General features: G+C 33.7%; 1 long non-coding RNA gene across 1 annotated transcript; it reads left to right on the forward strand.

Annotated features, from left to right (window-relative positions):
- The first annotated feature begins 463 nt into the window (after positions 1 to 463).
- On the forward strand, positions 464 to 25,885 carry LOC141386295 (uncharacterized). Its single transcript, XR_012407996.1, has 3 exons — positions 464 to 523; positions 3,661 to 3,736; positions 25,746 to 25,885. It is a non-coding gene; the product is annotated as an uncharacterized lncRNA (long non-coding RNA).

Consider the following 25,885-nt stretch of genomic DNA (forward strand, 5'->3'; position numbering starts at 1 on the left):
TTATGCAAACTCCATGGAAATGTTGAAGAACACTCCTCTAAGTGGAACATATTTGGTGTGGACTGAAAACAGTGTTTGTACAGTTTTCAGCTTCTTCAGCTACAAAACAGTACTGTAAGTTTACAGCATACTATCTAGCTATAAAGGTAGTTTCTAGTTTTCTGTAAAAATAGTTCAAGCATTAATAGTATAACCTATTTAATTTAGCCTACATTGGCTATGGTTTTACTACAGAATAAATAAAAGATAAGAAACGGAATAGTGAGCTGATTAACCTGATTAATAAAGAAATAAGACGAAAGAAAATGAGGGAGAAAATAAATATGTTTATAATTTGTGTAAGTTTTCATAAAACACTAGTCTCTTGTGCAGAAATATCGTAGTTCGCAAAAGCGTCCACTAGATGGCAGCAAGTCACTTTAGTTTCTTCCAACACTTCTTCGAAGTAAATGAAGGAAGTGTTATGCTAAAATCTATTAGGCTAAATGACAAAATGGAGACTGAATTTGAAGCACCAATAAAGGTAAAGACATAACAATTTTGTATTCATAACGAACATTTCATCTGTTTCTGATGGAAACTTAATAGAAAATGAAATTAACGTTTGTCTTTTTTCTGTTTTTGTCCTTTTTTTAACCAAACCCTCACATTTTGTTAATTAGTTCAAGGTGTTTTTGACTTTTGCTTTTGAACCAGCTGTGTTTTTAATGTTAACCTGTTATGTGTAATGTTAACATGATGTATCGGTTACCTAGAGTGTTAATTTTGCATGACATTTTATGACTGAATGAATAGTTAAAGCAAACCTTTAACTATTTATGACAGATTATGAGAATGGCACAGCTGCGGACACCATGTGGTGTATGAATTATTAATACAGTTCTGATGTTTCATGCATTTTTACAGGCTTCCCACACACATTTAATGTTCTGTGAGAACAAAGATAACATTGAATCTGAGAATGACACGGTTCTTAAGTTTTATTTGTAGCAAGAACTCTCTTTCTATTTTAGCAGTCTATCTGTCTGTCTGTCTGTCTGTCTGTCTGTCAGTCCGTCCATTCGTCCATTCTAACTAACCTGACAAAAGTCTCGATCCCAGTTGTAAGAGCAACAAATAATAACTTGACTTCTAGTTGATCATTTGGAAAAGTGGCAGAAGGTAGATTTTCTGATGAATCATCTGTTGAACTGCATTTAATTTAGGCATGGGACGACAACCGTCTTCAAGGTATACCGCGGTTTGGAAAAGTCAATGTTTTAAAACGTTAACATTTTCTGCAATACCATTCCTAAGGTATGTGTATGATTTTTTATTTACATTATTATTTTTTGTTGTTTTTAAATCAACAGTATCTCCAGCAAAAAAAGATGTCATTTTAAATTGTAAAAAAATCTGTGTTTTTGAAACAAATGAAGTAGTCAATAATTCATTCAGCCTGACATGTTTACTGTTCAAAAATGTTTTGAATAAAATATACTGTCTTCAAAAGGGAAAAAAAGTTTTTGTTCTTTTACCCAGACATTTAAGAAGAATATATTTTAGAGCAGAAATCACAATATCGTGAAACTGTGATATTTTTATCCAAGGTTACCATACCGTCAGAAACTTATACCGGCCAATTTCAACCATCACAAATATTGCAAAAGACCTATTAGAACCCACATGGACCCAAGGTTTCCCAGTCACATTTGGTGAAGGAAAAATCATGGTTTGGGTTACATCCAGTATGGGGTGTGCGAAAAGTTCTGCAGTGTGGATGCCAACATCAACAGCCTGAGGTATCAAGACATTTGTGCTGCCCATTACATTACAAACAACAGGTGAGGGCCGGATAGCTCTCCTTCTCATACTTCATCTTCCACATCAAACTTTCTAAAATCTAAGAAGGTCATTGGCCAGCCCAGTCACCAGACAAGAACATTATTGAGCATATCTGGGGTAAGATGCAGAAGGAGAAATTGAAGATTAATCCAAAGAGCCTTGATGAACTCTGAAAGTCTTGCAAGAATGCTATCTTTGCCATTCCAGATGACTTTATTGATAAGTTGTTTGAGTCATTGCAGAGATCTATGGATGCAGTCCTCCGAGCTCATGGGAGTCAAACACAATATTCATTCTTTTTCCACTGCACCATGACTTTATATTCTATACTGTAGAGTATTTCTGTTAAGTGACAAGACTTTTGTCTAAGCAAAGTCCGTTCTTCCTGTCCTAATTAAATAATTAAAAATCAAGACATTATACAATGTTATTTTGGTAAAATAAGCGTAATCTAGAGGCCTTTGCCTTTCATATAAACCACTTCTGATGCCAAAGGATCAACTAGAACTCAAGTTATTGTTTGTTCTTCCGAAAAATTGGATAGGCGACAAAACTTTTGTCAGGTAGTCTGTCTGTCTGTCTGTCTGTCTGTCTGTCTGCCTGTCCGTCTTTCCATTAGTTCAGTTTAGCACACAACACATTTTAGATCTAAAATGCTGAAAAATCTGAATCTATTTGTTATTCATATAACCTTGGGATACTTGAGAATAATGTACTTACATAGTACAATACAATTTGATGTAATTTATATTTCATATATTTTATGATTTGGCGATGCAGTGGCACAGTAGGTAGTGGTGTCGCCTCACAGCAATAAGTTTGCTGGTTCAAGCCTCGACTGGGTCAATTGGCATTTCTGTGTGGAGTTTGCATGTTCTCCCTGCTTTCCTCTGGGTGCTCCGGTTTCCCCCACAGTCCAAAGACATGCGGTACAGGTGAATTGGGTAAGCTAAATTGTCCGTAGTGTATGAGTGTGTATGGATGTTTCCCAGAGATGGGTTGCATGTGCTGGATAAGTTGCCGATTCATTCCGCTGTGGTGACCCCGGATTAATAAGGAGACTAAGCCGACAAGAAAATGAATGAATGAAAAATGTGATTTATGGCAAATGTGAATTTTCAATGTCATGATTTTAGTTTAAGATATGCTGATTTAGTGCTAAACGATTCTTATTATAAATTAGGCAAATATTTTCGGAAACTGGTGTTTTCAGGAGTAAAATTTTGTCATTTAGAGCATTTATTTTGTTTTAAAAATTAAACCTAATACCAAATGTTACATTTGATTGAATCAAAATGATCAGAATTCTGTCAAATCAGAGTTATTCCACAAAAATACTTCTTAGCTCTGAAGTTAAAACATTTGATATTGTGTCTAAAAATTAATATAAATAATTCTGAAAACATGACACATTATTTTGTAAAATTAGCTGTAAATGAGCACTTCTTCTTTGACATTACATCAAAAAACGCAATGGAAATAATGGTTTTAAAACTTTATTGTGTATAATTTTGACTAATTAAGTCTATACATTTCTTTTCTGTCAAATAGAAAATGTAAGAAAGAAATGGCACCAGTAGTTTTATAGAATGAAGCAAAAGTATTTTTTTTTTCACTCAAACACTCATAAATTAAATAAATAACATAAATTAGGAGAGATGCAAACACGGATAATGATCAAAGATCGAACTTTTTAGCATTTCCTCTGTATTTATAATATTTTTGTTTAATTTTGTGAACTACTTTTTATTTTACTTCAAAATCTGTAAAAACATATGGACATAAACATCTTTAGCATTTTAAACTTTTACATTTATTTTTCTTACTGTGTTCCAGGAAACACCATAAAGCTGATTATTGCACTTCAGCATGGCCATGTTTGAGGTTTCGCCTGAGTGCTCTCATCACAAAGGTAATTAACTTAAGCAAGACAGGCAATCAGTGAGAGGAAGGTGCTCTGGTCAGCAGTGTTAACTCAACTGCTTTCTGTTAACCAGAGCAGAAAACCGCTGAGGATGTGCTGAAAGAGAGAGAACTTCCTCCTCTCTCCATCACAATACTATGCTTCAGTGGTGTCGTGCTGAGGTTAACGGATCCAAATAGCCTTCCATATCACACTGTTGTATCAGATTTCATAGCTTTTATATTTCAATAGCATCACAGAACATATACCGATATTACCGTTCTCGCCACTAGGTGATGTCAGAGCACTTAAAATAGCAAGTGGTTACCATGTGCCTCTGTCTCCAGGTCTCCTGACAGCTCTGACATCATTCAAGGTTGTAAAATACTTGAGTCATTTTAGAATGATGAACTTAAATATTATTTCAGGGGATGCTCAATTAAAGTACAGACCAAAGACCTGTACTTTCTGAAGAAATAACTGCTGTATATTAATTATAATGTTTAAATAAAATAATTATAAATAATTAATTCAACTAAAAACTTAGCTTACTACTGTGTAAAAAAATAACTGTAAATCAGCCGTTTTCCATATTTTTGATTCATGTTTTTATTTATTTTTTCCTGTTTATTTATGCTTTTGAATTGCATCAAGGGACCTTGATCTTTCTTCCAACAGCTTCTAACCTTCATTCATTCATTAATTTTCTTTTTAGCTTGGTCCCTTTGTTCATCATGGGTCGTCACAGCAGAATGAACCGCCAACTTATCCAGCACATGCGGATGCCCTACCATGCTTGCACATTTATACAAGCCCATTCACACACACATACACATAGCAAATTAGCCTACCCAATTCACCTGTCCCGTATGTCTTTGGACTGTGAGGAAAGCCAGAGCACCCAAAGGAAACCCATGGCAACACGGGGAGAACATGCAAACTCCTCACAGAAATGCCAACTAACCCACCCAAGGCTTGAACCAGTGACCTTCTTGCTGTGAGCCAATCATGCTACCCACTGTGCCACCGTGTCATCCCCAACTTTTTAACTTTGCAAAGTTTAAAAAAGTGACTTTATTATCATTTTAATATTGTTTGGGTTGGTGTTGTAGCTATATTATTGTACAAAAACCTTGTAATAAACTGCCAGTACACTATATATATATATAATTTATTACAGGTTATTTTATTTTAAACTACTAAAATATCAATACAAGTCACTTGGTCAAACTTGACTTATCATCACCAAAAGTTGATATGGGCAAGATCAACATCCCATAATGCAATTCACAACTGTAAATAAACAGAAAACACTTGAAAATCACAAAAGACAGAAACTGTTAATTAACAGATATTTTTTTACAGTTTAGTTCAATATTTTCTTTCTTAAAATTAACTTAAAATGGTAAATAAAAAAGTCAATGAAAATAAAAATTAAATCATAATTAAAGGCTTAATATGCAAGAAAAAAATCATAATTTTAAACAGCAATCTGCCAGATGTAAAAATAAATGAGAGTTGAAAATTTTCATTTTCTCTGAATTTCTGATATTTTTGTTTCATTTTGTGTACTACTGTTTACATTTCTTCAAAAACTGAAATAAAAACAGTATTATTTAGATGCTTTTTCCCCCCGGAAAATAACAAAAAGATGAATTCAGTAAAACCACTCAGAATGTTCATATGTTATCACAATTTCTAGCTGCATATTCATTAGCTGTTTGTTTACTGGCAGAATGCATAATACAGAGTTTCAAATAAACACTTAAAATATGATTACTGGACAACACGGTGGCGCAGTGGGAAGCATGATCCCCTCACAGCAAGAAGGTCGCTGATTCTCAGCTGGGTCAGTTGGCATTTCTGTGTGGAGTTTACTTGTTGTCCCAGTGCTCGCGTGGGTTTCCTCTAGGTGCTCCGGTTTCCCCCACAGTACAAAGACATGCGGTGCAGGTGAATTAAATAAACTAAATTGGCTGTAGTGTATGTGTGTGAATGAGTGTGTATGGTTGTTTACCAGTACTGGGTTGCAGCATGGATGGGCATCCACTGTGTAAAACATATGCTGGAAAAGTTGGCGGTTCATTCCGCTGTGGCGACCCCAGATTAATATAGGGACTAAGCTAAAGGAAAATGAATGAATTTAATGACTTTGTTTTTCCAATCAGATCAGAAAAAAGAACAGTTTAAAGCAACATTTGTAAGTGTTAATCTTGCTTAGTGGTCTTACGTGGTGTAAATAAATGCTGTTATAATTTTATTTTGACATATCATATACTGACACTTTAAAAACAATAGACACAATATCCCTTTAAGGCTATATTTAGTTTTCATTCTGCTGCATTTTATTTGTTGGATTGTGCCTTTAATATATATTTTTGACATTTGACATTGCATTTTCCAACTTTAACCAAACCTTTGTACTGTATGTCTGTCTGAAAAATTACTTTATGATATTTAGTTTACAGATGGCACGGTGGCTCAGTGGTTAGCACTGTCGCCTCACAGCAAGAAGGTTGCTAGTTCAAGTTCTGGCTGGGCCAGTTGGCATTTCTGTGTGGAGTTTGCATGTTCTCCCGGGTTTCCTGCTGGTGCTCTGGTTTCCCTCACAAGTTGACTAGCCGTATGGGTGAATTGGATACGCTAAATTGGCCGTAGTGTGTGTGTGTGAATGAATGAGTGTTTATGGGTGTTTCCCAGTACTGGGTTGCAGCTGCAAGGGCATTCACTATGTAAAACATGCTGGATAAGTTAGCAGTTCATTCCGCTGTGATGACCTCTGATGAATAAAGGGACTAAGCCGAAGGAAAATGAATGAATATTTATTTTACTTTACATTAATTAAATGTTCAATGTGATGAAACGGCAATAATTTTGTTAGGGTACTTTTTTATTTGTAATATTAACTAATTTAATCACTTTTTTACTTTTACTGAAGTATATTTTTGGCCAGACACTTTACGTTCAATTTTCCCTAAGTATCTGTTCTTTCGCTTGAGTTCAATTTTCGAGTTTTTCATATGTTTGGGAAGGCAGACAGCCAGTAGAAGCACAGACAGGTCACCCTGCCCTATTCACATACATCAAATAAGCCATACAGCACCTGAAGCACAGAGAGTCTGCCTTTATTTGTCAGGGTTCAAGTAAAGGTCATTAAGCAATGCAGGCCTTTGATACTTCAGTGGATGTAATTTCTGCTTTGTATGAGGTGAGGTCAGTCCTGGAGATGAAGAAATGGAAGCAGTCATTCTTTAACGGTGGGCGGTAGTTCAGATGTACATGTATTTAAAAAACAAAATGCCATTTTGTATTTAAAATCCATCTAAAAATGTCTTATGGAATTTATATGCAAATAGCAAAAATCTATTTGAAAATCTTAGGTTTACAGTTCATTGACAGTTCATTTGTTGCCAACAAGCCACAAAACAACAGACACAGTTCATCTACACAATCAGTTGGACATAATCCTCTGACAGAAAAAAAAAATGATGTAAAAGTTTCATAAATAACAATACCAAGGGAATAAGTTATTTAAATTAACAAAGGCAAAAGGCAATGCAAACTTTATTTATAGAGCTAAATTTTACACAACCGTAGTTGATTCAAAGGGTTTTACAATAAAATAAAATAAAATAAAAATAAAAAACTGTTATTAAAATATAAGGAAATATAACAATTCATTCATATAATTTTTTTTCGGCTTAGTCCTTTTAGTAATCTGGGGTCGCCACAGAGGACTGAACCACCAACTTATCCAGCATATGTTTTACGCAGCGGATGCCCCTCCAGCAGCAACCCATCACTGGGAAAGAAATATAACAATATAATAAAAGAGAAAGCAAATATATATATATATATATATATATATATATATATATATATATATATATATATATATATATATATATATACACAATATGTAAAATCAAGCCACTTAAATTGTATTTTAATAAGTGATCTAGGAAAGCGCAGTGGGTAGCACTGTCGCCTCACAGCAAGAAGGTTGCTGGTCGGCTGGGTCAGTTGGCATTTCTGTGTGGAGTTTGCATATTCTCCTTGTGTTTGCGGGGGTTTCCTTCGGGTGCTCCAGTTTCCCCCAGAAGCTCAAAGACATGCGGTACAGGTGAATTGGGTATAAGCTAAATTGGCCGTAGTGTGTATGTGTGTGAATGGGAGTGTATGGGTGTTTCCCTGTGTTGGGTTGTAGCTTGAAGGGCATCCGCTTCATAAAACATATGCTGGATAAGTTGGTGGTTCATTCCGCTGTGGCAACCCCAGATTTATAAAGAGACTAAGCTTAAAAGCAAATGAATGAATGAATATGTAATCTAAGTATTTTCAAAATAGAATAAAATACTATTTGTGGCAGTCAATCAACTCTTAAAAGGATTCACCAATAAAGGAAAATGTCTTTAGCATTTACGTGTTCTAAACGTTTATCGGTTCTGAAGAATGTTGTAAACCACCAGCTATTGACGATTATAGTCAGAACAAAAATTCTATGTAGACCATTAGCTGGTGCTTTGCAACATTCTTCACAATATCTTATTTTAACGCAAGAAAAAAACTCAGAATGTTAAAAGAATTAACATTTTTGGGTGAGCTATTCCTTTAATTAGGCTGCTGGCTTACTACATTCCACAAGTCCAGCTATCATATACACTGTACAAATGTTATGACAAGAAGTCAACTAATATTAAAACATATTTTATATTGCTTCAACTTATTTTAATAAGTGAATCAGGTTTCAACAACATTTTTAAGTTAATAACTTAATATTTTTTATTAATATTTTTTTGTTTGTTGTGAAGTTGAGATGAAAAGAAAAGTTTATTTGATTCAACTAAAAATGTACAGTGTACAAACTGCATGCAGGTTTAAGAGAAAACGGCTTAATCATTGGAAAGTTACTTTTCCACACATTTTCAACAAAATATGGAGAGGGGATGGGACACATAAAAAAAAACAAAAAACTGAGAGAGTCAGTTTCAAAGGTTGGAGTCCAGTTGCATAATTAGGATCATGTTAAAAAAAATGTTTGTTTAAGTTTGGCTTTCTACCTTATGATGTTTTTTTTACACCGTCTACAACTATAACTGGGGGCAAATAAACAGCAACAAGAGTTTATGTATCATTCACATTCATTATTACAGAATGTCAGAATAATAGTAATTGTTTGCCCTATTGTGATATACATTGTAGTTTGTGTATTTTCATAATACATCATCTGTATTCTGTTACTTTTTCAACAGTTCTATATGTATTTGAATCTGTTTAAAATGTTTAATGTGTGTTTAAAGCCAATGCTGTCGCCTCACAGTAAGAAGGTCGCTGGTTCGAGCCTCGGCTGGGTCAATTGGCATTTCTGTGTGGAGTTTGCATGTTCTCCCTGCGTTCGTGTGGGTTTCCTTCGGGTGCTCCGGTTTCCCCCACAGTCCAAAGACATGCGGTACAGTTGAATTGTAGGCTAAATTGTCCGTAGTGTATGAGTGTGAATGAGTGTGTATGGATGTTTCCCCATGATGGGTTGCAGCTGAAGGGGCATCTGTTGCGTAAAACATGTGCTGGATAAGTTGGTGGTTCATTCCGCTGTGGTGACCCCAAATTAATAAAGGAAATAAGCCAAAAAGAAAATGAATGAATGAGTTAATGTATTTGTGTTAAAAATGCAATTAAAAAATAAATGTATGAATAAATCAGTGGCATTGCCTAATTATAGCACACATGTCCACTAATATGAATTTCTTATTTTAGGCAAATGTAACTCAGGAAACTCATTTTTAAACCAAAGACTATAGAAGACACCACTAATGAATGAAACTTCTCTGGAGCACACTTTACACTTATTGATCCAATTAATCTTAATGACTTAATTTGGAAAAACTGAGTTTTCTGTTAATTATTTCAGTTTACACTTCACAGCTATTTTAATAATGCTTATTTAGTTGACCAAGACTGATCTAGGAACTCACATTAGTTTTGCTTAATGAGTGAAACAACAAACATTGTTGTTAAAATAAAGCTGCGCTACTCTACTGCAGGGTGGTAACCTCGAACCATTAATTAAAACTCAAAATCTCTCTTAGTGAAGATTAAACTCTTACAAGTCTTTCTCTTAACTTAAAACACCTAATTATACTTTTGTTGTCAACATTTGCCCTCTTAAAAGGATATTTCACCCCAAAAAAATATGTAAAATTTATTCAGTTTTAATTTGTTACAAACCTTTATGGGGATCTTTCTTCTGTTGAACACAACGAATTCATTTTGAGGAAAGCTGAAAATCTGTAACCTTTGACATCCATATTACAAAAAACAAAGTATGGAAGTCAAGGGTGACAGGTTTCTTCAGAATATCTTCTTTTGTGTTTAACAAATAAGTAAAGTGGGAGTAAATATAGACTGAATTTTTCATTTTGAGTGAACTATTCCTTTAATGCAATGCACACTAAAGCATGTTGGGAACTACACATCCACTAGGTTTTGTACTTTTAACACAATCCCTCCATGTTGTCTCAATACTAACAATAAGTTATCTTATTATTATTTTTTATCTTATTATTATTATTATTATTTAATTGAACCTAAAACTAATACATTCTCCAAAAAAAAAATTAAATAAAATTATTCTCATTTTAAACCAGCAGGGAAAAAAAGAAAACAACATTTTGAGTGTGTATTTGTGTTCATCTCTGACATCAGACTCCATTGTTAAGAAAATAGCAGATGCTTTATTCTCCATGACAGTTTTCTTTTATTATGTTGTAAAAGAGTAGTTGTTTTCCTGCATTTGAGTCTACCTTCAGAAGTTGCTGTGAGGTTTAGAGTTTGAGAGAGAGAATCTTTCATCGTGACAGTTTTGCCCACACAAAGGCTCCATCGACTCTCTCCCTGGGGTCCTCTGGTGTGTTGACATGTTTTAACATCTTTCAAGTGCTGAGATACATGTTAAGACAAGGCCCACACTGGTTTGCAGCATTCCTGAAGCATAACTAAGACATATAGCACATCAGTTTAAATTTAAAAAGACATGTTTCTGCAGCTCCTGCACTGTAAAACATGAAACAAATTTCTGGCAATAAATTAGCTCATGTTACTTTAACTTATTTTAATATGTTAGTCAGGTTTAAAAATAAATTATTTATTTTAACATATTTTTTAATTAGCTTGATTGATTTAAGTTGAAATGAAAGGTTAATTTGATAAAACTAAAATGTTAAGGCTGCAAAAAAGGTTTTTTTTTAACAGTATGACAACAGTTTAAAATTATACTCATTGAAGAGGTATTATTAGAAGCAAATGATTTTTCTGGTGCATTTTACTGTTTTAAAGTTGAAAAGTTTAAAGATGTGAAATAATTAATAAGCATTTTTGGGCTGCCCTGTAATGCTTAAAATGTACAGTACTCAGCATATATGAGTAAACCCCCCACAGATCTCTCATTTAAATTAATATTTTCTATAGGATGCTTCAAAACATTACATTTGTGCATATACATTAGTTTAGTCAGTACTGAGGCCAAATCAGCAGCTTATCTAACAAAATAATTTACAATAATGGTTCAAAAAAAGAGTACATCCAAATGTTAAAGTTAGGGAAAAATATTTAATAACATTTTTAAAAATAGCAAAAATCAAGAGAAACAAAAATATATACAATTTTGTTGAAATGTTGTAATTTGTAAATGTACTTTGAAATATTTTGCATGAATTTAAATGTATTATTTTTTTTTAATTTCTTAAGATGTTATGTGACTATATTACTTTAATAAATATGTCTGTTAAATAAATTGGTTTTGTTCAAATGCACCAATATATATTACACATATTTACTAAGAAATAGATAAAAAATATTCATTTTCAAAATGGGGTGTACTCTATTATGCAGAGCACTGTATCTGTTAGTATTTGATTAAATGACTATTGTTAAACGTGCCTGACAAAATGTTTGATATGTAAAATATTGTTCAACTGAATGACATTCATGTTAATGTAAAAGTCAACATTTCTGACACAAAAACTAAATGTTATACTTAATATATTTATTTATATGTATTGATATCTAACCATTAACAATTTAACCATTAAAAGTTAACCAAGACTTTTAAATAAGTTTTTTTTCAAATATTAAGCAGTGACTCAGTTGTATATTTTTGAATATTTTATTATTAAATATTTTAATGTATTATTTTTATTAAAATATTGACAATATTTAAATTAAAATATTAAATCTCTCTTTATTATTAACTACATGCTGCATTAATATTTTCTATATATATATATATATATATATATATATATATTTTTTTTTTTTTTTTTTTTTTTTTTTTTTTTTTGTTTATTGTCAAACATTTTCAGCATTATTACTCCAGTCTCCTTCAGAAATTATACTAATATGATTATGTGTTCCTCCACAAGTATTTCTTATTAACATCAATGTTGAAAACAGTTGCTGTTTATTTGAGTGGAAACAAAGGTTAAAATAAAATGGCATTTTCCACTTTAATAACAAACAAATAACCTTACTTTTTAGCTAAGTAATAATCTAACTTTTTAGATTATTCTAAACAAAAATTGTTGAAAAATGATTGTAATGTCATTGACCCCATAAAGAAGAAATCAAATATCCAGTCCTGTAAATCTCCAACATATAATTTTATTACAAAATTATACAAATACATCTTAAGTGAAATACATATTTATTTCATTTCTCAATTTCCCCATGCACAACACCTTTATTGTGTTTTTGTGAGAATAGAGGTGCTACAGCCTTGCCAGTTTGTTAAGCATACAAGTCAGACCTTGCTGCTTGTTTAATGAACTACTTATTTAAAATGAGTTGAAACAACAAAGTTTGTTTGTTTGTATTTTTTAGACAACTTAATTGTTTTATGTTCAATCACTTAAATTTTAAACAAGATTAAGTTAACTTAATTTATCCTGTCCCAACCAATTTGTGTTGGAACAGCATGAAGTAAAAATCAATTGTGAAACTATGTTGTTTTGTATTGGTTTACTGTGCAAATAATTAGCTCTGAACCAACAATAATTAAGTCTTAATGTTTTATAATGCATGATTAGAACAGTATACTGCCTTTATAAAATAAAAAGGGAAAAAAAACTCTTGAGACAGTGGTAAACTGTTATCACTTTTGAAAATGTTAATTTAACTGGTGTGGATTACATATATACCATTAAAGTGTTTAAATTAACTCTCTCAGAGTTGAATGCATGCATGCGTGCGTGGAACCCAAAAGTTGACATCTTAAAATTGTGGGGCAGCTTACTGCAGAGCTTTTTTAGTTGTCTTAAATCAAGTCAAGTGCAGTACTTGAGTTAAAAGTCTTTTTTTTCAAGCCAAATCTTTTTTTGTTGTTGTTGTTGTACCCAACTAGTTCTCAGTGTCTGTGCCACTGGGTCAACATGCCTCTGCTTCACTATTTATTTGTCTTTTAGGAAGTGAGTTGTTTTTGTAAGTCCTCTCTGCGTCTGGTTTACCTGTTCAGAGGATTGTGTAAACCATCAAAGTAGCCAATGTTTGGTCTGCTGCTGATTTATTGAAATTTAACACTAAATCTAAAGGATGCTTATTTCCCTCCTCTTCACTTTTACAAAAACAGAGTGTTTTCCTTCTCTGCAATAATCGGTGGCTTGCGTTTCTCATGGCAAAGATTAGCACATTTTCCGCTTGGCGCTGGGACACACATTCATTCTGTTATGTCTTGGCCTGTGTTGCACACTACTAAAACACTTGTTTTACCTTATAAATGACCTACCGGTGAGGGAACCACATTATGGGTTGGATTTGTTAAATGCTCCATTATGAATCATTAGCTGGAAGCTTGCTGGATGTTTTTTTTTTTTTTTTAGAAGAAATCATAATTTATGTTAACTCCCTAGATCCCATAATGCATGCGTCTAATGGAGGCACGTGAGTCTCAGTACAACATTTAATGTGACTCTGTATCCTTCAGATGAGCTCTTCTGGTGATTGCTGATAGTCTTAAGTATATTGATGCATTTGGTTGAGTGGTAGGATGTTATGAGTCTGTGGGGAAACTGGCCTGGCTTGATGCACTATATGGACCAGGAGGATTATGCCTTGTGAAGAGATTTTAGTTTCAATGTAGTATCTAAAAGTACCACTAGTAAAATTGTGAAAAAATAATATTTAGTTTCTAATTTCTTTATGCATTGTACTTGTATAACAGCACTTAGTCTATGGGCCTAAAAGCACATGATGATAGAAAAAATGAAAATCGCAGGCGTACTGTTTTGCAATCTAACAAGAAATTTTGCATCAAACTTCAGGCTTTTTAGGTGCATTTTTTATTTTTGGAAAACACAAGCTTTCTAGTTGGAACACAAAAACATCTCATATTTTTCACCATCATATTTTCACTTTTAATAGGTCTTCTATTTGTTAATTTCCTTGACAAAAAAAAATCATCATCATTTTTGTGACAAACAAGTTTCTACCAATGAAAACAAGACGAAAACTAAATAATAATTACGTGATGATGACGACAACTATAATAAAAAATACACTGACATTTTAGTTGACTAATAAAAACGAGACAAGAATGTGATTGAGGGATGTTTTTTTTTTTTAAATATCCAATCTGAATGAATCTTGGTGTGTGATTCATGACACACACACACACACACACACACACACACACACACACACACACACACACACACACACACACACACACACATTTGAAAAGTAAAGTATGATGTGGATTGATTGCAAAGACATAATTTTACATATTACTTATGATATAAATAAACAATGCATAACTAATTTTTGGTCTTTAATGGAAAAGCTATATTCCATTTTTTATGAGACTCATTCATTCATTCATTTTCTTTTCGGCTTAGTCCCTTTATTTATCCGGGGTTGCCACAGCAAAGTGAACCGCCAACTAAACCAGCACATTATTTACGCAGCGGATGCCCTTCCAGCTGCAACCCATCTCTGGGAAACAAAAGACTTGAGACAAAAACTAAATTAAAATTTGCCATCAAAATTAACATTGATCCAAAATGTAGTGTTTTATTTTATTTGTTAATAGTTTAAAAAACTCTATGATAGAGGATCTCCCAACAGGCATCTTGCAAGTATTACACATCAGTTAAGGCTATAAAGTTCCTGTAAACATCATTTACAGCGTAAAATTTATTCTCAGTGTCATTTAGATTGTTATCTGAAACAGGACAGCTTTTGCTGAAGCTTTTTGACAAATAATTTCTCAAAAATACACTGCTGTCATTTGTTTTTCAATGAGGTCGTTCATGCTTATCAAGACTGCACTTATTTTATCATTCATTTATTTATTTACTTTTCGGCTTACTCCCTTTATTAATCTGGGGTCGCCACAGCGGAATGAACCACCAACTTATCCAGCATTATGTTTTATGCAGCGGATGACCTTCCAGTTGCAACCCATCACTGGGAAACATCTATACACACTCATTCACACACATACACTACAGACAATTCAGCCTACTCAATTCACCTGTACCGCATGTTTTTGGGCTTGTAAGGGGAAACCGGAGCACCCCGAAGAAACCCACACGAATGCGGGGAGAACATGCAAAAACTCCACAGAGAAATATCAACAGACCCAGCCGAGGCTCAAACCAGCAACCTTCTTGCTGTGAGGCGAACACGCTACCCACTGCGCCACCGTGCAGCCCTTCTGTTATCATATTAACAGTAAAAGCAGTAATATAAAGTTGTAAAATATTATACATTTAAATAGAGTTAAAGTCCCAATTCCCAATTTTTCCAATTTCTGTTTAATGGAGAGAAGTTTTTTTTAACACATTTTACATTTCTAAACATAATAGTTTTAATAACTCATCTAAAATAACTGATTTATTTACTTTTTTCCTTGATGACAGTAAATAATATTTGACTAGATATTTTTCAAGACACTTCTATACAGCTTAAAGTGACATTTAAAGGCTTTAATTTGTTAATTAGGTTAACTAAACAGATTAGGGTAATTAGGCAAGTTATTGTATAACGATGGTTTGTTCTGTAGACCATTGAAAAAATATAGGGGCTAATCATTTTGACCTTAAAATAGTTTTTAAAAAATTAAAAATTGCTTTTATTTTAGCCAAAATAAAACAAATATGACTGTCTCCAGAAGACAAAATGTTATAGGAAAAACTGTAAAAATGTATTTGCTCTGTTAAACATAATTTGGGAAATATTTAAAAAAAGGTAAATGAAATGGTCAATTTGATTTTGAAACAGCCGTACTTCAGGCTTCAGAGTCACATAATCATTTACATATAGAATATTATCATTTAAAGGCGCCTGCCTTGTACTGTATAACATTTGTTTGTTTTACATTATACCTGCATTAATTCTATTGCAGATGAGTTTCACTTTATTTAGTATCATTTCACAATATTTAGTGTATCCATTTCTCTAATTTACTAATGCTGATGGAAGTTTATCTTTGGTTCTTGGTAAATACACTTTCTCCTCTCCTAAATGTGACTGTTAGCTCAGATCCACAAAGGGCAACTCAGTTTCCCTTCAAATGAGCAAATACTATAACACAGGAACAATGTTCTAGTCATGTACCAGGGAGAAGGAAGTGAAGAAAACAAAGCACCTTTATCTGTTCCAAATGAGCAGCCCTCCCACTGAAACTGGCTCTCACTGCCTTACATCATCTGTGTGCGTGATGTCAGACTGGACGAATGACCTCAGGCTATAAAAATGACCTGATCCACTACAGTTCACTGATACACTCACGGTCTAACATTTTGGATAGTTTCCATGGCAAAACAATTGTAAATACTACAAAACTTTTTTTAACAGTATGGTCAAGTCAAGTTATTTTTGTTTCCTATTGGGTAGATCTCATGTGAGTGACAGGTTGCTGCGCCAAGTAAACATAGGATTATCAGAGAATAGATTTTATTCTAAGAGAGATTCAAAATATTCAAAATAAATTTCTAATAGAGGGTGTCAACAGGGTTTTAAAAAGTATAAAAAATTTATAAATCAATTTAGAGAAATTTAAGGCCATTAAGAAGTATTTAAAAATCTTAAATGCTATTATACAAGGTATTAATTTTTTTGTATCACTATGCTAAACCTTGCCTGAATTTAATCTTTGAATATTGGGATGCTGTGTAGTTTATGAAATCAAACAAATCCTGCTAGATTTGACATCACGCTGCTTTGTTTATTGCAGTAACCAGGAAAACTCTATTATTTTTGCTGTTGTAAAGGTGGATTGACATTTTCATTCAGTATATAAATACAGTTTTAGTTTAGGATTCGTTTCTTGCTATCAGTATTTAGTAAATGTACTGAAAGTTAAAATGTCGGCAATGTTACTGGTTGAAACAAAGTAGTGATGAGGTCTTAAAATGTATGCAAAGAGTCTTAAAAATGTCTTAAAAGGTATTGAATTTCAATATCTTATTCCTGTATACCTTGTAATAAATACTACAATATTCCATGTAAAAGTAAGAATTGACAAATTGGTGCCGTGACCCAGATTGGAGTGAATATTAGGCAGGTGAGTGTGTAATAGATGTAAATTTGTATAGAAGATGTTAAAGTAATCTACACTTCCTTCCATCCACAAGAGGTGTACGATAAACTTTAACATCCTTTTACCACATTTGCTTCTCATTCTAGAAATAAAATTCAGCTAATTCATGAAGAGTTGCAAGTACAGCTGGATGTGTTATGTTGGTGCCGTGACACAGATGAGAGTGAGGTTTGTTGAAGGCAAATGTTTTGAAGTGTAACAGCGTCCAGTTTGTATAAACCATGCGGGTAATCATCACTCTCCTGACCTTTCGCATCATTAATACTCTGCCTGCCTCTTATGCTGGAAACGACAGCTTGATTCCCACTTGAAAAGACATGAATAGAACTGGGGGTGTTACATTGGTGCCATGACCCGGATGGAAGCGAGGTTTAGGAAAGTATAATCAAGGAGCAGTGTGGGTGAACATCACTCCCCTGACCTCAAGAGGTGCACTACAGGCTGCAGTGCTTGGTGTAACAGAGGCCAGTTAGAAAGATCTGTATGGGTAAATATTACTCTTTTATTTCAGTTATTTGATTTCATTTCCATATTGAACTCTTATTACAGATTTTCATTCAAAGGCACCTCTACTGGCTGCATGGTTTACTGAGTTATTGTAAAGGTTGCCATGCTAGCTTAAATACTCCTTGAAGTGGTTAGAGTTGAACCAAAAGGGGTTACAATGGTACCATGATGTGGGTGTGAGTGGAGGTTTATAGCGTTGTGTAGCAACTGTGTGGGTAAACATCACTCTACTGGCCTCAAGAGTCACTCTAGAGGCAAAGTGGCCTTAAGGGTCCTTGTTGTCAGGCATACATCCCAAAAAAGACAACTTAGATTCCTTGGTGTTAAACTGGAGTGTTACACTGGTGCTATGATCCAGAGGGGGTAAATAAGGCTAATAGGAACTGCCTTAAAAGACCAGTAGAACCAGCACATCAGTTATTTCTAAATGTTGGTGTTACAGTGTGGACCTGTTTTGGTATTGCAGCTTTGACCCAAAATGCCCTCATTATCTGGACTAAGAATAAAATCATGCAGTGAAGTCTAAGTGTGTGTGTGTGTGTGTGTGTGTGTGTGTGTGTGTGTGTGTGTGTGTGTGTGTGTGTGTGTGTGTGTGTGTGTGTGTGTGTGTGTGTGTGTGTGTGTGTGTGTGTGTGTGTGTGTGTGTGTGTGTGTGTGTGTGTGTGTGTGTGTGTGTGTGTGTGTGTGTGTGTGTGTGTGTGTGTGTGTGTGTGTGTGATTTAGGGGCACTGCATGAGTTAGTCACAACCTGTCAGTGAGGCTGTGATCACACTGATTTAGAAAGGCTCTGTTGTCAGGCTGGAAATAAACTCAGACGCTCTTGTTGTGTGGCTGGGTACTGCTTCTAGAGATTTACAGTATTTCTGACTTCTTATGCATCTGTTGGTATAGTGTTAATAAGTCCATTTGTCGGAGCATCAGGTAATGTGTCGAGGGGTAAGAGGATTATGGCACCAGATATTCCTCTGCCATTCCACTTTTTTCCAGTCAGGAGTGTCCTTGGTGAATTCTGGCTTGCTTGAAAAGTGCCCAGGGGCCCACGGGCTTTGTCAGGAAGCTACAGCTGCTGATATGGATAAGCTGTAATCCAATTCTCAGGCCTTAGCACTCATACAGGGTCAGGTGGGACCCCCGACGCTGCAGAGATTCACGAGCAGAGAACTGCCCTATTATAATAGCACTGATGAGGTAATTGAAGATAAATTTAGAGCTGAATGATCTGGTGGGTGGAAGCAGAGGAGATGAGAGAGAAAAATGAGAGTGAGGTTTAGAAATATTTAGACAGGACAAAGCATCTTTTGTCAGGCTGAAGACGACATTGGGATAACCTAAATAATCGTGATTATACTGTATATTATTTGTACCTGACAGTTTCTGTCAGTAACTTGTGGTAAAATCTGTGGTTCATTCTGTGGCTAGCTTTGTATTCATAATGGTTATGACTTTCTAACACAATTTAAAATCAACCAAATGTCAACGTAATTTGCCGTCGTTATTGGACATCAGAGTAACTTTGTCCTTAGATGCTGGCTATATTGAATTTTGGTCTGTAGCCGTCACAACCTAAATCAAACCTAATGTCAACATCTTATGATGTTGTGTGCCTGCTGAGCAATAACCAAATCTGCTACAGAATGTTACGTTTACACACATCCACAAAGTACATGTAAATGTATCATCTTTTTACAGCTTAATACTCACTACTTACTATTTGTTTTAAAAGGGCTACTTTTTACTCATATTTAAAGAAATATTTTCAACAGATTCTTTTACTCTACTTACACAACATTTTTAGGCTAGTGATGGTACTTTTGTATATTTTTAGCATTGTTCAGCACTCTTTCCACCACTGACTACTACTGATGTTGCTAATACTGCCATTCAAATCCTTCATCTATCAACTGTTTTGTAACATATGTTGTCATATTGAGGTAAAAATGCTTTGAGATTTGAATATTTCGTGAATCATTTTGTGAGGTGATGAGCTTCACACAAGAACTGGCAACTTGACAAACATAGACAAAAAGTTATTTTTTTTGTAATTTAATTGGGCCATACAAATTGTGTGAGTTTTCTAGGAGAAATAATAAAATGGGAGGAAAAAACATTTAATTCGAGAGGAGAACTGGAGAACTTTGTGCTCAACTCAGACTGTTTTTCTCAAGGTTTTTTTTTCCTTCATTTAGGTCAAGTTTTTAAGTGACGTTTGTTCCTGACCACTGTTGACACTGGCTTGCTTGGTTTGGGACTTGTGGAGCTGTGCATCGTTGGTTTTGTTCTTCAGTGTTAGGACTTTCAGTAGTGAAATTTACACTACACTGAAGTGAACTAAACTAACTGGACTGAATTGGTTTTAGATTACTTGAAGTTCTATGTTAAGCTGCTTTTACACAATCTACATTGTAAAAGCACTATATAAATAAAGATGAATTGAAATTGAATTGAATTCAGGAAAAAACTCTGGCAGGTATGTCATTAATACAATTCATGGACATCTTGTTATTTCAAAATACTTTTGCCTGCTTGATTTGTCTTAATATTATCAGAGCACACTAGCTTCTTTAAATAGAGAACACTGCATGCATACTTGCTATAAAATCAACCCCTGACAGATATCTATAAATATGTTTATATTCATTAATTATCATATTCTGCCATGTTCTGAAAAGCAACCTATCGTTAATTTCAGAATTTTGCCAACCTTGGTTTCCATGGCTTCCTCCTCAAGCATGACTCTGTTCACAAGCATCTATTTCATGCTCTGTCTGACTTCCAATCCTTTACAGTTTGTGATGTATGTTTGTAAAATTAGATATCAAATTTATCAACTGATCACATATTCTGCTGAGAGAATGGGCTGTTTGCTGTTGGCATTGGTTACTGTGGCAGCAGTCGGCATCATTTCCCTACTGAACAACTGCCGTTTCCAAGCACTATTCTCCTCCTGGGCTTTATCATACCATCATTAGTGCTGAAAATTGAAAAGTATGATGTAATACAGGCTAATAGACACACAACCCATGTTGTTGAGCTATTGCAAACACAAATGGCTGGAGTGTACAGACCAGATGATGGATGCACTGATTTGTAATTCATATGACAAGCTGGCACACTTCCAGTGCTTTTGGTTTTGAAGTAAGCATGAAATCAATTTTTATGGAATATTGCTGGGTTTATCCATGCACATCATATTTTATTCATATGTCCTTGTATTTTTTTATGTTTAAAAATAACTTTTCTTCCCACTTGAACAACATCTCTTCTTATTTTACACATTTACAGACATGAGGTTGTGACAAACCTCTGACTCACATCAGATCACCAATAGCACAACACAACCTTCCATCCAATCAGCTTACATATTATATTTTTTATTTTGTTTTGGATTCTGTTTCACTTTAAATATGCCATAAAATGCCTCTTATTTTTGTATTAAGCCTGCTTTAAAATATACATAAAATAAATAAAAATTGACACCTTTGTGATGTATGTGTCAAGGATATTACAAAGTTTTTGGGGGGTCATAAGTTATAAGTCATTTATGTAAAGTACTGAAATGAGTAGACTATTTCAATTAGAGCAGTTGAGCAATCAGAATTTTAAATCTAATTTTCTTTATGGTGTGGCTAATTAACATAATTTCTTGACATTTACTCACACATGGAATTTGACTGAAAAATTATTCTATATATATATATATATATATATATATATATATATATATATATATATATATATATATATATATATATATATATATATATATTATAATATATAGATATTGTAAACCAAGGGTGATGTGATTTTTTTTTTTTTTTTTTTTTTTGAGATACATGTCTAACATATTGGCAATTTCACCAGATGACTTGAATAGGCCTATTTGGAAAGAATTTATCATTTTAGATTGGTTGGAATGATATTATACAGCATTTGCATGAATTAAAATAAATCACAAGCATAGACAATTACAGTTATCAGCATAAATGAGTACACCCCATTTTAAAAATTTATATTTTTATCCATTTCTCAGTGAATATGGGTCATATATTTTGGTGCATTTGAACAAAACAAATAATATTTTATTCTTGAGAAATAGAAAGATGATGCATTTAAATTCATGCAAAATGTGGCAAAAAAAAAATTAGAAGCTGCAATATTACTACAATTTTTGTTGTTGTTGTTTTTCTTGATTTTTGCTATTTGTTTATTGTGATTCATATTTTTCCCTAACATATAAATTTGAGCTACTAGTTTTTGGACTGTTACTCTAAGTTATTTTGTTAGATTAGCTTCAGATTTGGCTTCAGTACTGACTAATTTAATGTAATATGCACAAATAAAATGTTTTACGCATACTATAGAAAATATTTTGTGAAAAGATTTGTGATGGTGGAGGTAAATAAATAATCAAATCAAATATAAAATAACGATGCATAGTCCTAATAATAAATAAATACAATTAATGTTTGTTAAAGCTGTAAACTCGCTTTAAACGCTCACACAGGCCTTAAAAACACATGCAAATTTTAAACCTTCTCTCTTTTTTACAGTTAAACAAATAATTCACACATAGTTTTCACACACATTGCAATGTCGATGCTGAAACCATATATCGTGCATCCCTAACATAAATATTAAATATTTTGCAATTCGGCGGGAGACTTGTCTGTGGGGTTTACTCTACAGCTATTTGCTTGTACCAAATTATTCCCTTTGCGAGAGCAGATAATGTTCAAAGTCTTATGAGCGCCTTCATGCCTTGTAAGCCTCACTGCTTCCTCCCCCCACCCCACACACTCACACACAGCAGTTATTCCTTTATTCCAGCTGAGTGGCCACATGCGGTTCAGGTGAAGTGCAGTCTGCTGTTTGCTCACACTGCTGTCAGGGTCAGGAGAGCACAGCCCTGTTAGTATCACTTCACATCACTGCTCAGACACACCATCACACATGTTGCCCCCTGCTAACATGAGCCCTGTGTGTTCCCTCTTGAGAGACATATTCTCCACTAGCAAGTGTGAACTAGTGATTGACTACTGATTCTTTCAATCTTGAGCAGACGAGCACAGTTTATAGACAGCAGAAGTTCAGCTCATGCTGCAGTTTCATCAGCAACACATAATATATGCTATTCATTAGACTACAGGTTTTTCGTATGTTTTGTCAGTTTATCATCTATCTATCTATCTATCTATCTATCTGTCTGTCTGTCTGTCTGTCTAGCTAGCTAGCTGTCTGTCTATCTATTTATCTGTAGTCTGTCTGGTTTTAATAAAACATTTGTATGCTGATGTTTTTAAGTGTGATAACTATGCTCTGTTCAATCGGCCAGAGATCGGTATCGGCCAATAATCAGATTTTATGACTCAATCGGTACTCGCTAATCTGTGGTGCGTCTCCAAAAACCATCGTTAGCCAACTAAGGTCGCAAGTTCTGTTGTTACAAACAGTAAGTTGATTAAACTTTTCCCAAATCCGTCGTTCCAAAGAACATTCACAAACTGCATCACAAACTATATGCTTGCAAATACACCTCTGGAGCTGTAGTTAGAAACATAATTCCTGGCTGTGTTCTATTCCCAGTTATCCTCCCTATGCTCTATTCATTTAAAACGTTCTGACATTTAAAATTGGAATTATAAAATAAAAAAGCATTAAAGTCATCACTCTTCTTCGTGTAATTTGCTTTCAAAGTATTTTTACAGTTCAGTTTTAGCGATCTTAATGTTTACAATTGTGCTCCCCTCGCAGTGCACTTTGAAAACATTGATGTCAATTTGAACACAGCCATGGCTCATGGTGAAAGCTATAGGTGACCAATTATTCAAAAGCAGAGTTTATGTAACGTCTTCAAAGCTTGTGAAAACAATCAAACAAAAAAAAAAACATAGCATACGTTAATGCTTTTAATTTATAGTAGGTTATTTATCAAATATCTGTACTGTGCATGACATGGGCCTGTAGATTAGCACTTTTCTGCAGTGGTTTTAATGTGTCAAATTGTAAAAGTAAACTTTTCAAAAAAATAAATAAACAATATTCTACTTAATAATAATAATAATCATCATCATCATTAGCATTATTAATACTACTATTAAAGTCAGATTTTTTTCATTTATTAATAAATAATAATTATAAAACTTCCTTTCTAAATAAATAGCCTCATTATTTATTTATTTATATGATTTATATATGATATTAGAATATGTGTTAGCTTTTGTAAGTTTTAGAATAGAATATGTAATGTTCTCAGTAATATTTGGATTCACAGGCCCTATAGGTACCATTTACTTATTTCAATTAATATGGAAAACAAGTGAATGTTTTTATCAAATTCTAATATTGGATTTTTTTTTAAATGCATGTGTGTGTAAAACAATATAATTTGCACAAAGAAATGATGGGGTTCTTCTCTAAAGTAGTTACTCCACCACATTTAGAGCATCATTATGGGCGTTTGGTTACGTTATAACTAACGTGGTTCAAACGATGGATGTGCGACAGAGAAACAACGGGATTTGGGAGACACTCGTCACTACATCGTGCTTTTCCAAAAACGATTTATCGTACTAGTTCAGCTGCGAGTTACGTTGTTTTTTGGGAAAGCACCCTTGGTTGATCTCAGGAACCGATCACAATTGTTTTTTACGAGTTTAGAAGCAGAGGACAGAAAGTTCTTATAAACCTGGCTGAAAATATTAGGGATGTATATTAACTTGTATTTCATAATAAAACTTATTATAATATATGTATTGCAATAAACAGTAGTTTATGGATCTATTTCCTTTTAGTAAAGTAGTAATAAACTTATAGGAGTGCAAATTCTTATGCATCAAATAGGCCTATGTGCTTCAAACTTTGAGACATGTTCAATTCAATTCTAGCTTTGTTAGTGATTTTCTTTTTTTAAATCTGTTTTATTTATTATTTTCTGTAAAGCTGCTTCTGACGATTATTTGTCCAAGCTAAATAGTTATAAGAGATATGTATGGAATTATATGCAACATCTTTAATTTATTTGCTTAGGTAAGGAGAGACCTACACTTAAGTATCATACTAGAACAGAAAATGTGCTTTATGCATTATAAGAATCGGTACTTGGTATTGGCCGAACTCCATGACAAGGAATTGGTACTCGGTATTGGCTGCAAAAATCCTGATCGGAGCATCCTTAGTGATGACCATTGAAATTATATTAATTTCTTTTATTTAGTGAGAATGAGTCAGCATGTTTGATTTGTCTGTTTGGTTAGTTAGTAGCAGTTAGATGTTATTTATTTATTTACTTTATAAATTTACCTTATGCATTTATTTACCTTATAAATTATACACGCATCTCACAAGCAAATCGCGTCACCTGACTATCAGTTAAATTATTTAGACACATTCATTTGGAATTGTGCTTCAAATATTAAATATTGATGTATATATGTTGAGTATTTATTTATTTATTAACTTGCCAACGTACCTAGCCACCACCTATTTGTTTGAGCCCATGATAGAAACTGTGCTTGAAATATTTGTTAATACACAGTTGAAGTCAGAATTATTAGCCCCCCTGTTTATTTTTTTCCCCAATTCCTATTTAATGGAAAGAAGATTTTTTTTTTTCAACACATTATAACTCATTTTAGTTGTTTAGTTAAATATGAATTCTAATTACGCTAAACTGACGATCTGATTTTGAGAGATTTTGAAGCATACAAGTGGTAGTAACTGGTAATATTTAATCATTCATTCATTCATTTTCCTTTGGCTTAGTATCTGATTTATCAGGGAACAGCTGAACTATTCCGTTTTACGCAGAGGATGCCCTTTTAACCCTAACACAGTACTGGGAAACACCATACACTCTCACATTCACACACACTCATACAATATAGCCAATTTTTAGTAATTTTTAATACAATTTATCTATAGTGCATATCCTTGGACTGTGGGGAAAATTGGAGCAACTGGAGGAAACCCACGCCAACAATGAGAGAACATGCAAACTCCACACAGAAATGCCAGCTGGCCACGCCAGGACTGACTTCAACCAGAAATCTTCGTGCTGTGAG

The sequence above is a fragment of the Danio rerio genome, chromosome 6 (genome assembly GCF_049306965.1).
Source record: "Danio rerio strain Tuebingen ecotype United States chromosome 6, GRCz12tu, whole genome shotgun sequence".
NCBI lineage: Eukaryota > Metazoa > Chordata > Actinopteri > Cypriniformes > Danionidae > Danio > Danio rerio.